The sequence below is a fragment of the Lontra canadensis genome, unplaced genomic scaffold, assembly GCF_010015895.1.
Source record: "Lontra canadensis isolate GAN:19392208 unplaced genomic scaffold, GSC_riverotter_1.0 scaffold100, whole genome shotgun sequence".
In the NCBI taxonomy this organism is placed as follows: domain Eukaryota; kingdom Metazoa; phylum Chordata; class Mammalia; order Carnivora; family Mustelidae; genus Lontra; species Lontra canadensis.
In genome coordinates this window covers 1,585,758-1,599,118 of record NW_022631094.1, presented here as the reverse complement: position 1 = coordinate 1,599,118, position 13,361 = coordinate 1,585,758, and positions in this window count along the sequence as shown.

Below are 13,361 nucleotides of genomic sequence, written 5' to 3'. Positions count from 1 at the left end.
TACAATACAATGGAAAGTTTAAAAATATTGAGGTAGAAGCAAAAGAACTGACCTGTGAAAAAGTCTACGATCTACTGCTTCGTGAATAAAGGAAATTTGGTACTCGGTACAAGATTGATTCTCATAAGCCTTGGAGAAACTTGTTTGCATGTGGAAAAAAGTATAGAATAACATGGGTATGGAATTTGGGAAGGCTTTCGCTTTTGTTTTTTCTATTTCATTACCGGAGTTAGGTCACAATGAATAGATGGTATTTTCCTAGCCATAGAAAAGGGAATAAAATGTCATATAGTTAAGACAGCTCCCTCAGGAAGGGAATTCCTTTTTGTCTCTGTCCGTTTTTACCGGTCTCCCTTCCTCCTTCCCCTCCCCTCACTCACTCTCTCCCTCCCTTTACTTCTTCCCTCCCCTACCCCTTCCTCCCTTCTTTCCTTTCTTCCCTCCCCCGTCTTCCTTCCCTCTCTGCTCTCTTTCTAATATTTCCTCTGCCGCCACAGGTCAGTGGCTGCGCGCCACCCTGTGAAGCCTCCCGCCGCATGGTCTGTGGAGGGGCCCTATCTGACAGGTGTTCCATGTCCCTGGCACGGAGCCCAGCACAGCCCCAAGTACAGCAGCAGCCCCACTTAGTAATTCCTGTTGAGCAGCGGATTCAATGCTGCTTGCTAATAACACATCTGCTTTGGATCACACTGTGGGAGCAGTGTGGCTAACAAGGCGTGCGAGACCCCCTATGAGCAGAGAACTTACAGCGGCCAATGCTCAAGGTAAGTATGTGGAAGGATTCACAGAGACCTTGAAATAGACGGAGATCTACATTTGTGTCAGCTGTCTGCTGGTGCTCAGCATGGACGTCACATCGGACATAGCCCATAAATGGAAAAATGAATGGATGAACAAATGAATGCAAATTAACATTAACATTAACCTTTGTTAATTAACAAATTAACGTATTTCATAGAACATTCTTGGTTGCTGACATGTTCTACATTCAAAACCATTGTACAGGAGAGCCTTGCTTCTCCAAGTGTGGTCTGAGGACCATCAGCATTGTTACTATGTTAGAAATACAGGATCTTGGGCACATGTCAGTGGCTCAGGCAGTTGGGCATCTGACTCTTGTTTATCGCTCAGGTCGTGATCTTGGAGTCCTGGATCAAGCCCCACATTGGGCTCTCTCCCTCTCCCTCTGCTCGTCCGTCCCCCTGCGTGCTCTCTCTCTAAATAGATAAAATCATTACAGAAAAAAGAAAGAAAGAAAGAGAGAAGGAAGGAAGGAAGGAAAGAAAGAGAGAGAGAGAGAGAGAGAGAAAGAAAGAAAGAAAGGAAGGATGGATCTTGGGCACAACCTGCAAAATCAAATCTGCATTCGGACATGAGTCTCACTAACTTATATGCCTGTTAAAGCGTGAGGGGCGGGGGTGAGGGGGTGGGGTTGGGGGGAGGGTGGAGAGTATCAGCTGCTGTTTGTTTGTTTGTTTTTTTGTTTAATTTCTGGGCTTCATGTTCTCCCCTACCTCTTTGATACCAAATTATAGGACTTTAAAAGTTTTGCTTCAGAATGGCCCAGAAGAAAAGACCCCAGATAGCTGCAAACCTTTGCCAGCAAGGAGAGATTTTTCAGAGGGATTTTCTTTTTCATCAAGGGTGAGATAACTGTGTTCCCACTCTGTGGCCAATTCCTCTTCAGCTTTGCCTGCCTCCAGCCACCCCCTGGGATGGTCAGGCTTAAGGCCAGAAGGCCCCCTCTTTAGGTGAGTTGAGCAAGCTGGCTGTTTGCCCACCACAGCCTGCACCTGAGGCAAGGCCTGGTGGCCCCAGGAAGCCACCAGTCGTGGGGTGTTTTCCATCAGAGCTCAGCTGCCAGGGACAGACTCGCCCTCCGTGCTGCTGGCCACACTCCTAAAGCCCCATGAAATTGGCCACAGCCAGACAGCTCTTCACAAACAGACGGGGGCGGGGTGGGGCGGGCTCCGCAGGGGTGTCCAGGATTATGATTGAGGGGCCCTGGCAGGGAGGAGTGGAAAATGAGGTCCTGATTCGAAGCCTGAGCTGTGGTTGTGAGTCCCGTACTGCTTTCCAGCAGAATATTAAGGCCCGCGGCTCACAGCCAGTATTCTGAGCCCTGGCCTCCTGTCCCTGTCCCTCCTGAGAAGGGCTTACGCCAGTGTCCGCTGGGGGTGGCACCATCCAGGAAGGAAGGTGTCTGTGGTTGTAGGGCAGGCTCATGGTGACTCTCGGGGACACATGACTTTATCTGTTGAAGAGCTCAGGAGGTAGCTGGGCTCTCCTTTGTCCAGCTAGCCCACCCCCACCCCCCACTGCCCCCACTGCCTCCTGCCCTGCTCCTCCCATTTATTCAAGGGCAGACAGAAGCAAGCTGAGCTGGGCTGGATTATTCTGTCTCCAGCTGCAGAAACTTGACTTTGTTACTGTGATAGCGCTGTCAGGATAAAGATTCTAAAGAGACGGCCTCTCTGCCATCTTGAATTGATTGAATGAACTTCTGCCAGTCTGTCTGGAATAGAGGAGATAAGTCTAATCCCATTTTAATTGTATCCAAGGTCGCTGGATAAAGCTGGCATTTGATAAAGAGGTAAAATACTATTGCAGCATGGGGAAAGTTTGGGGGGGCTCGAGAACATTTTGTAGATCTACCATTTATAAGTTCTCTCTGCTTCTGCAAACAAAGCATTCCTCAAAGTACCCAGGCATAGTTTCAGGTCCAGACCAAGATAGATTCATGGGCCTGGCCACTATTGACAAGCTGCTAGGGACGCCTGGGTGGCTCAGTGGGTTGGGCCTCTGCCTTCAGCTCGGGTCGTGATCTCGGGGTCCTGGGATCGAGCCCTGCGTCGGGCTCTCTGCTCGGTGGAGAGCCTGCTTCCCCCACTCTCTTGCCTGCCTCTCTGCCTACTTGTGATCTCTGTCTGTCAAAATAAATAAATAAAATCTTTAAAAAAAAAAAAACAAACTATTGACAAGCTGCTAGAAATTCAGCTTCTCTCATGTGCTGGGAGAATCTTGATCACTGGCAAGAATTCAATAGTTCTCTGAAAGCAGAGATGATTTTGCTACTCACGATACCTCAGCTGTTGAGAGACCATTCTGATCAGAAGCAAGAAGCATCCTCTGGGAGCACCAGAAATGAGGAAGCAAGGTGTTTTCCCACCGGGGACCTCTGGGCAGGGAGACTGGCTGCGGGCGTGGAGGCAGGAGTGCTTTGAGGCGCATGGGCTGAGGGCAGATATAGCTGAGGGAGCATTTGAACCCGGCCCCTTGCTGACAAGCTCTGACACTGGCTCACCAAGTTCTCCTTTTGAGCCCCAGCTTCTTCAGTGATAAAATGAGAAGAGCAATATCCTTCACAAGTCTGTTAATTGAATGAGGAAACATCCCTAAAACACCTATTTCTGTCCCTGTCCCACTGTTCCCTATAAAATTCATTCTTCTTATGAGCATCAGAGTTTCTCCATAGCCATGTGAGAGAAAGAAATGGGTTATCACAATGACTTTTTTGTGTCTCTATCCCTCCAGTTCCTTACCTGCTTCCAGTCAGGGATTAAGATGTCCTTCCCTCCTAGCTCCCCCACCAGGTCCTGGAAAGTCATGGGCATGGGCACCAGGGCCCCTCATGGGAGAAGGTCTTGGTCAGCGGCTCAAGTTCCTCTTGGTGGAGAAACATGCTGATTCCCAGCACCACACCAGTATGAATGCAGATTCTGGATGCCCCCCACCCCCGCCCCCGCCCCAATCCCCAGAAGGGCTTTGGCTTCAGGAGAGGTCTGAGTGCGGGTGGTGATGGGTGAAGGGGCTTGGGGCAAGGGAAAGAGACCACAAGAAGGAGGCATGCACGTCAGAACATTGGTGTGGGCTCTCTCTCTCTCTGGTGCCAAATCATTTATTTTGTAGATGATATACCTGATGGTTTTACAGTGGAAACTCTTCTCTGCCAGCCATTAAAGTTTGTAATCATGTTCTAAATGATCTCAGCAGAAATCCCCATTTTACAATGAACTAAATTTTCACCACAGGATGCTATCTTGAAAAACATCTCTCCCTAGGTATTCCTGGATATCAGCTTCCAAAGCCATCCTTTCTGTCATATATCACAGAAATATTGAGATAAAGTTTAGAAGTATTTTTTTAAGAAATCTGTAAATCTTTTGCTTTCCATCTTTTTTTTTTTTTTTTAATAAAAAATATTTATTTGAGGGGGCACCTGGGTGGCTCAGTTGGTTAAACAACTGCCTTCAGCTCAGGTCATGATCCTGGCATCCTGGGATCGAGTCCGGCATCAGGCTCTCTGCTTGGCAGGGAGTCTGCTTGCTTCTCCCTCTGATCTCTCCCTTGTCATGCTCACTTTCTCATTCTCTCTCTCTCTCAAATAAATAAATAAAATATTGTTTAAAAAATAATTATTTGAGAGACAAAGTGCGAGCACAAGCAGGGGGATGGGCAAAAGGAGAGGGAGAATCTCAAGCAGACTCCGTGCTGAGTGCGGAGCCCGACATGGGGCTTGATCCCAGCACCCTGAGATCACGACCTGAGCCGAAATCAAGAGCTGGATACTTAACCGACTGAGCTACCCAGCCAGTTCCCATCTTAAAAATTTGTTAAATATTTAAGATACTCAAAAAGGAATAAAAGATATTATTATGGGGACCCCTGGGGGCTCAGTGGGTTAAAGCCTCTGCCTTCAGCTCAGGTTATGATCCCAGGGTCCTGGGATCAAGCCCCGCTTTAGGCTCTCTGCTCAGCGGGGAACCTACTTCCCCCTTTTCTCTTTCTGCCTGCCTCTCTGCCCACTTGTGATCTCTATCTGTCAAATAAATAAATTTAAAAATCTTAAAAAAAAATTGTTGTGCATATAACCATATATTCATCAACTGGTTTAATTTTAGAGTCAGAAATAACAAATATAAAACATTTTTCTAGAATAAGTATCAATGAGATAACAGTATATACAAAAGAAAGCAAGGGTGTAATAAACAGAGACATCAGGATGATGGTTATTCCGTGTGGGGGAGGTGAGGGAAGAGGGTGAGGAGGACCATGTAGCTAGAGGTACGGTCCAGGTCTCAGCCTTCTCAGAGGCTGTCATGAACCAGTCCATTAAACAAGTCTGCCTTTGGAATTCTATGAAGTTTTCCCTCAAAGATTTAAAGCCCAAGAAGAAATTCTAGATTTCTTCAAAATCTCTGGTCTAAGAAAGGATGGTATGCTTATTGAGATGACAATCATTCATTCAGCAATCATGAATTCAGACTCACAAGGCAATAGGCCACAGGTAGAACTAGATGTAGTGAAATGACCCAGATTTTCCGTAGCGTAGTTTTGGTGCCTAACCCTAACCCTAACCCAAACAGGGAATGCCAGACTGTGCCTGATCTATTTTAGGCGACCGAAGAAAATTTCCATCACGTGACAGGCACAGAGCAAAGCCGATGTGAGCTGCGCACATGTAGTTTTACACTATAGATCTCTTGCCCTGCTTTTCAAAGCAAAGGCATTTCTGCGAAGTGAGTGTGTTTACCGCACATCTGGTATCAGACCTATTCAAGATTGCTATAAAAAGATTATTTATAACTCCTCTTCTACTCTTACTTACTACATAGATTACGTTGTTGTTCCATATTGTTACAATACATCAACATTTACCCCCCTTTTATTGCATTTGTTACTGAGCCCGTCAAAACACTGAAAAAAAGAAACTCACAGGGTAAGAAAGAGCATGCAATTCCACTCTTTTCTGGGCTTGAAGGTTTCTTCCAGCTGGGCCACTCTTGGCGTAAGGAGAAAGCCTTCTATCTCTTCCCTTGGGCTTTCTTCCCTCTTGGTAGGAACATTTCACACAAAGGTGTCTTCCTTCAGTATGCAGCCTTAAGTGAGATGGGTTTGGGGAGATTGTGTTTTTTTGTTTGTTTTTGGTTTTTTTTTTAAGATTTCATTTATTTATTTGACAGAGAGAGAAAGCATGAGAGAGCACAGGCAGGGGGAGCTGCAGAGGGAGAAGAAGCAGACTCCCTGCTGAGCAGAGAACCCAATGCAGGACTTGATCCCAGGACCCTGAGATCACGACTTGAACCAAAGGCAGATAGATGCTTAACCAACCGAGCCACCCAGGCCCAGGAGCATCTCTGAAATTTGAATCACGATACCTCCTTTGGTGGAGCGGGGGGGAACAAAGAGACAGAGATGAAAAGACTGGAAGCCACTTAAGTGAGTTTGTGTGAGTGGCATAATCGGGTTTGTTGAAATAAGTTTCTAGGCCCAAGATGCAACTGCTCCTGCCAGGGGTGCTGTGTCAGCAAACAGAAAACTTGTAGAACTCTCATGTCTCTGTGAAAGTTCCCCTTGACCAGAAACTCCATATATCCAGTTAGCTAATCCCCAAAAATGCCACGCCAGCTCTGGGCTCTATCCTTATTTCCTGTTTCCTACTCACTTTCTTTCTCTTCCTTATTCCTTATTCTTCATTCTGTAGAAGTTTTCCTGCCTTCTACCTCATTTTGGTGTTCTCTGGACTCTTGGGAATGGAGGGTTAAATAAGGTGTATTCCTATCATCTGAATTGCCTTACTCATTTTTTAGCAGGTTACTCATTTACTCATTTTTTAGCAGGTTAGACTATCACCAAGTCTGAGTCCCTCTGGTGAACTCCCTTTATTGTGAACCAGCTAGAGTTTTAGTCTAGCACTTCCAAAGACCTCAGAGTCCCAGCCTTGGGGCTCCATGTGTGTTGTGGTCTCTGACAACTCAAGTCTAAGTCAAATATTACACAACCTGGCCTTAGGATTGAATCACAGAAACCGGCCATGTGAAATCCCTAATCAGGAGAGAGATGAGATTGTGTTCACTTCCCTTCACACGCACTCCTGAGCCACTTCAAAGCTCTGTATTGTGTATTGAATCAATTCCAAGTGCAAAATGACTGCTTAGGGCACCATGAGCTCCTCGGGTTGCGTATTTTCTCCCTCCCCTTGGAAAAAAACAATCATTAGTAAGAGGGGTCTATCCTTCCCCTACAGGGATTCCAAGGGGACTCCAGGGGTTGCCCTGTAAATTCCTCATATTATGGTTTTCTTTACCCCTTCCACCCACCCTTGAAAAAATGATAGGGAGCGATTCCTTTACTAGTAGCAGGAGGCTAGCCCCCCCCCATTGCATCTCCTGGAAGCTCTAGAAAACAACCATAACAAAGGGGAATTGGCCACCACCAACCCAGCCCCAGGTTTGGACCTGGTGTTGCAGGCGAGGGTGGGAGAAATGAATGCTCTCGTGAAAACAAAACCGAAGTGCAACAAGCAGCTGTCCAACCTGAAGCCACGCCCTCCAGGATGTGCATACCTGGCTGTTCACTAGGGCAAATCCTTGTTCTTGTTTCTTAACGTTCACTTCATCAGCGAAGCACTCCCTGTTAATCCTTTAAGCACAGATGCCAAGGCAGTGTTCCAGTTACTAATCGGTGTGAAACAGCCATTGGATGCCCTTTGCAGGTTGGGGGAAGGGAATTGGGATGGGCCCCAGGGGCACTGGCTTGTCCCTGCTCCTTGGTGCCAGGTTGTGGGTGGGGAGAGGGCCTGGGCTGGGTTGACTCAGAAGACACAGTCACTCAAGGGGCTGGGGGCTGAATGAGTGGCGGCAGATGGATGCAGGCCAAGATGACTTGGTCATGGTCATGTATTTCTGGCACAGGGGACAGCTGGAGAGCCAAACTCCGTGGGGTTTCAGCTGCAGAGCCCAGTAGGAGACCCGGGGATGTGTGTGACTTTTACACCCAAGCCCAGGCCCTACCTGGCCTCCCTCTCACCATGATACTGCCTGGCCTAGGTCCAAGGAGAGGCATGTCAGGAAATTGGGAGCCATGTTCAAAGCCACCACGGGCTGGAGGAAGACTCCGGGAGTGTTGCTAGTGAAGGCAAGAGGGAACCGGGACAAGCGTGGGTTCAATCAGTTAGCACTCACACACAGCTCCCTCATTTCTCCAAAATACAACTCTCAAAAGCCCCTTCTGCTTTCCTGCAGCCTGCCAGGGCCAAGTGCAGTGGTCTGAGGACCCCGTGCAAGGTCAGCTACTGTCGGCCCACATACTAAGCCTCATAGCACCCATTCTTTCCAATGTTGGGCAAGTGGGGTGTGGAGGAATGCAGTGAGGGCTGAGCCCAGGCAAAGAGTGACATGGGAAAGACCCGCCCTTTCTCTCCTTTGTCCCAGACCACATCCATAGTACCCTTGAATTTCCCCTCCCTCAAACTCCATCCATGTCTGGCCTGAACATTCATGGACTCCCAGAAGTGGCTCCAAACTTGGGACCCCAGTGGCCTCTGCCGGCTGAGTCTTCAGCCCCCAAAACCTACAATCCCTTCACCAAATCTGCACACCTGAACGTCTTCCCTCTGGCCAGCCCCAGAATCAGTGAGCTTCTGAGAGGATGGGCTGGGGGTGCACAGGTGGTGCTCTCTGGAAGCGTGAGCCTCGGGCAGGCCTGGACAGCTGCCACCCGTCCATGTCCAGGGGCACCAGAACCGAGTGCCCAGCGGATATGAGAACCGTGCTGCCCCTGGCCCAGCCCATCTGGCACATTCACATGCTACCTTAAATAGCAAAGGAAGGAAGGGGTGTTGGGCATGGACAGCATGGAACAAGAGTTACAATCAGAGCTTTGAAAAATAATGAAATCCTTGCACTGAGCAAGGAATGAAATCCCAGAGCATTGGTAGAGATAAAAAGTGAGGGGATATACGTGTCACACGGAACCTTCACAGACACCCGAGGGGCAGATGTCAGTGGGCTCTGAGCCCCTTCCCGCCAGGCAGGCCCTGCCCCATCTCTCAGGGCTCTCTTCATCCAGAGAGCAGGTGTGCTACGGGCCGTGGGCGTGACTTGGGGCTCTTCGCAGCTCTCCTCATAAAATGAGCTGCACCGTAGGGAAAGGCCATGGCCCGGCCCTTTGCATTGACATTTCCCACAGGTCTAATTACGCACCAAGAAATGAAAACATAAGTATAGAACGAAGCCCAACAGGAAATTTATGTTACATAAATAAGACCTTGCGTGCTAGGGAGCGCTCCCCAGCTTCCAGCTGCAATAATGGCAAAGGCTCAGCCCCACAGCTCTGGACTCCTTGGGTAGCTCTGCACATGGGCTGCCAACAACCCCAGCACACACCACGTGCTTCCAAGCCCATTTCCAACTTTGGTGGTGAGACAAAGCCTGTTCTTGGAGTTTTCGTTCTCAGTCGTCTTTGAATCTGGCTTAGTTTTGTGGTCTGGCAGAGCTCAAGTCGAAATCCCTGCTTGGGCCCCTCACTCAAGCTTGTGAGCCCCTGTGGGCCCCTTCACCACCCACCCCCAGCCTGGCCAAGCAGGCTCTCTCTGTGCTGTCTTTAATGGGATTAGCCTCAATGTTCCCGTTCTTTGGGTCTTGCCCATCCTACCGTGGGTCCCCTGTGGTGCACTGGGTTGTCATGCCAAGTCTTCATTTCCTTGGGTCTAATTCTGTTTCTATGCATTTTCATGGGAATTTATAGTGTCAGCAGAGTATACATCCCTTCCCCATTAGTGCTGGGTTGGGGCAACCAACTTGCTTTGGCTGATGGACTAGGAGGGAACACAGTACAAGCAGACTCTTTAAATGTGCGCTTGTGATTTGGTTTACTCTTTTGTACTCTGCTTCCAGAATGAAATACAAGAGGAACAGACCTTGGCCCAACTTTGAGCCTGAAGCAGAAGTGCCCCAGCCAACCTTCAGACCCATAAACCAGAAAAGTTAGTTTGTAAGCTATGGAATTTGGGGACTATTCGTTATACAGCATGTTGGAAGGGAAAGCTGATTAATACAGACCTCGTGGAGAGAAACAGCCTGCCTTATAGCCAATCACATGATCCTTCTGAATGTTTGACTGTAACTGTTGGCCTCCCATGGAAGGCCACTTACACCAGCCAGCTCAGCACTTTCCTCCCTCAGCACCCTCTCATCCCATGGGCTGGCTGAGGATACCAGCCTACCTTGTTACCAGCTTAGACAGCTTTTGGTAGAGGAGGCTGGTGGTTTTACAAAGCAGATCACAAAATAGGTCCAGAGCTAACCACTCTTGGCCCATCCTTCTCCACAGGGAAGTTGCATTGATGTCCCTCCTGCTAGGGGCCTGGTCTCTCTTCTCCAGAGAGAGTGCTGCTTTTTAAAAATTAATGTAAAAATATATATAATGTAAAATTTACCTTTGTAGCCGTTTTGGGGTGTACTGTTCTGGGGGTGGCATTAAGTACATTCACACTGCTGTGTAACCATCACCATCACCCATTTCCAGAACTTTTCCTTTTCCCCAGTTGAAACTCTGTGCCCATCAAATATTAACTCCCCATTTCCCCCACCCCCTGGCCCAGGCAACCACCATTCTTTTTCTACCACTATGATTGTGACTATTCTAGGTACCTCCTATCGGTAGAATTGTATAATACGGGTCCTTTGGTGTCTGGCTCATTGCACTTAGTGTAATGTCTTCTAGGTTCATCCATATTATAGCATGTGTCAGAATTTCTTTCCTTTTTAAGGCTGAGTAATAGTTCCTTGTGTGCATATGCTACATTTTGTTTATTCAACCTTCCAATACGTATTTGGGTTGCTTCTGCCTTTTGGCTGTTGTGAGCGGTGCTGCTGTGAACATGGTGTACCAGAGGCTGGTGACTCTTACCCCTGGTGATGTGGCTGGAGGGTAAATACCAGAAGGTGTGTTTGGGGGGATTGCTGAAGTCAAGCCTGGAAAAATGAATCAAACCATGACATTCCCTTGAGGTCTCTCCTAAATAGCTTGAAGTGAAGGAGAAGCACAGAAAGACAAATGCCTCAAGCATTCCAACAACTTTTTCAGAAGAAATTCTGTTTCTGATTTCTGACCTCAAACATGGTAAACCCTTGGTGGGTACAGAGCTAGGGACTGCACAGGGTCTATAGTCTCTTGTGCATAGGTAACTGTCACGTGTTGTCTCCAATGGTGGCTGCCATCACTTCCTTCCCTTCCTGGACATGAGTCCTGCTCCACTCCTCAAGAAAGGAGTGTCTTCCAACCTGGCCCATGTCTTCTGACCAAGTATGGCCCTGTGATGTGCCTTCAGCATGGTGGAAGTGATGCTTTAAGGGGGAGGCTTTAAAAGACCTCACATCTTCTTTCTTTCCAGGAGGAAATCAGAAACCATGTAAGAAGGCTTGCTACCAGGTCCACCATGAGGAAGCCCAAGCCAGCCATGTGGATAGGGCACACAAAGTAGCACTGAGGAACGAAACTCATAGACAAAGCAAGACCCCAGTCACATGACCCCTGTTGAGCCCTTTCAATCAGCCCTCTGGCTGCCATTTTGGGCTTCAGCTTCCTGCTGAAACCTAGATGTTAGTGGCCAAGGCAAGCCTTTCCTTCCACGCCTTGTACAAATGTCGGACCCAAAGATTTTGTTGTTCCTAATGCACTAAGTTTAGTGCACTCAGTTTTAGGGAGGCAGCAATAGACACCTGAAACGGTGGTCTAGCACTTCACTTAGGATTGTGGGAAAACTTAGCATTTACTGTTTTATTCTCATTCTTTTGGAACTTCAGCAGACAATGAGACAAGTGAAAACCTATTATAACAGCCTGTTACATATATTTCAAGATATTTCTGAGAAGATTTAGATGTGATGTTTTGTTAACTTTTAGCAGCCTTTCTTAAAAGATACTAATCACCAGGAAGGAGCCTCTAAAAAGAAAAATCTGACAATGAGCAATCGGTTGGCTCCTAGTATTTCAGAGCCTGGGGAAAGAGTACAAATAGAGACCCACATACCATATGTCTAGATACTTAAAGGCAATAAATCAGGCTAACAACCGATTCAATTAAATAAAATATGCTCTATCTTGCCATTTTGAAAAAAAAAATACCTTCATAAGAATCTTCTTTTTTTTTAACTCTTATTTTTCCTTCATAAGAATCTTGAAGGCCAAGTTCAAACTCACAATTCTCTGTTATTTGGAATTCCACATCAGAATCTGGTGGTGTCAGGAGACCTGGCTCTGGCTCCTGGCCTTTGTTCCACACACAGCTTTTGTCTGTGGAGTCATGGATGTCATGACCTCCTCTTGGCCATGAAAATAGGCACAGAGCATTGCCAACGGGGAAGCCCACGGGAGTCTCTGATGTACAGTTCTGATGGCGCTTGGTCACATACTGCCCACGTGGTTGACCTTCAGTCTGCAATCCCCCTTGGAGGCATGGTCTCATACCTTTGCAGGTTGGAACTGATATGGTATGTCCCATCATAAATCATATGATGTACAGTGGCCAAAGCCTCCATGCAAACAAAAGCCCTCTTATTAGGCAGGACATTCCAGAGGCCTAGACATCACCTTCCAGGAGCCAAGGACAAAAGCCAGACCTTTCTTTAGGTAAGGCTAATTCTTTGCTACATGGGGGCCCAGAGGTGGTTCCTTCCTACCTAGTTCTGCTGTGGTATTGATCAGAAATCCTCCCCATGAGTGACATAATCCCCGTGGGAGTGACTCAGTGACAGATGTGGTATGGCTGCATGGCAAATTATCCAAGAAGCCCACATTTTCAAAGAGCATGGGAGGGAAGGAAGTTCCCAGTCCAAGAAGAGAGACTCAACATTACACAACATGGCAGGAATAATGTCAGGAGAACCTAGAATGAGCTGAGGCTCATGAAAATCACCAGCCCAAATAGTCTTCTTAGCCACATTCCAGTGAGAAATGCCAAGAATGACCTGTTCTGGGTGATGGTGTGTGGTACTGTTGATCGGCTCTGCCGCTCCTGAAGGCTCTATGGAGTAGGGAAATCTGTTCACTTGTTCAATGAGAAAGGCAAAGAAAGTTAAGAGAATCTATTTTTCCCCCTACATTATAGGCCAGACAGCTTATTATTCTGTAGTAAGATGTGTAACTTCGACCATACAGATGGACGGAACTATGTCAGCATGAATGGAGCAGTTACATGGAAAACCAAGTTATTACCAAGTTACATGGCAGGTATAGATTCCAGACAAGGGGAGGCTAATCTTAAAAACTACACCTCCCTCTTCCATGAAGAGGGCACAGTTTCTCTCTGTGGGAACAGCCCAGAGTCCAGAGTCTGCTATTGCCTCTTCCCTCCCATCTTGCTCTGGCCAATCTCTGTCATCTCCTACAGATTTATCATCAGCCAACTTGGCTCAGAGTCATATTTTTGCTCACCGATTCTTATCATTACTTCCACTGTTATTGACCACTTAGGTTCTGGAAGGGGCACATCAATTACTCTCACGTTCCAAATACAAAACACGATAACCTTGTTAGGATGCTCTCCCAATCCTACCCGACTCTAGTTTACCATCTAAT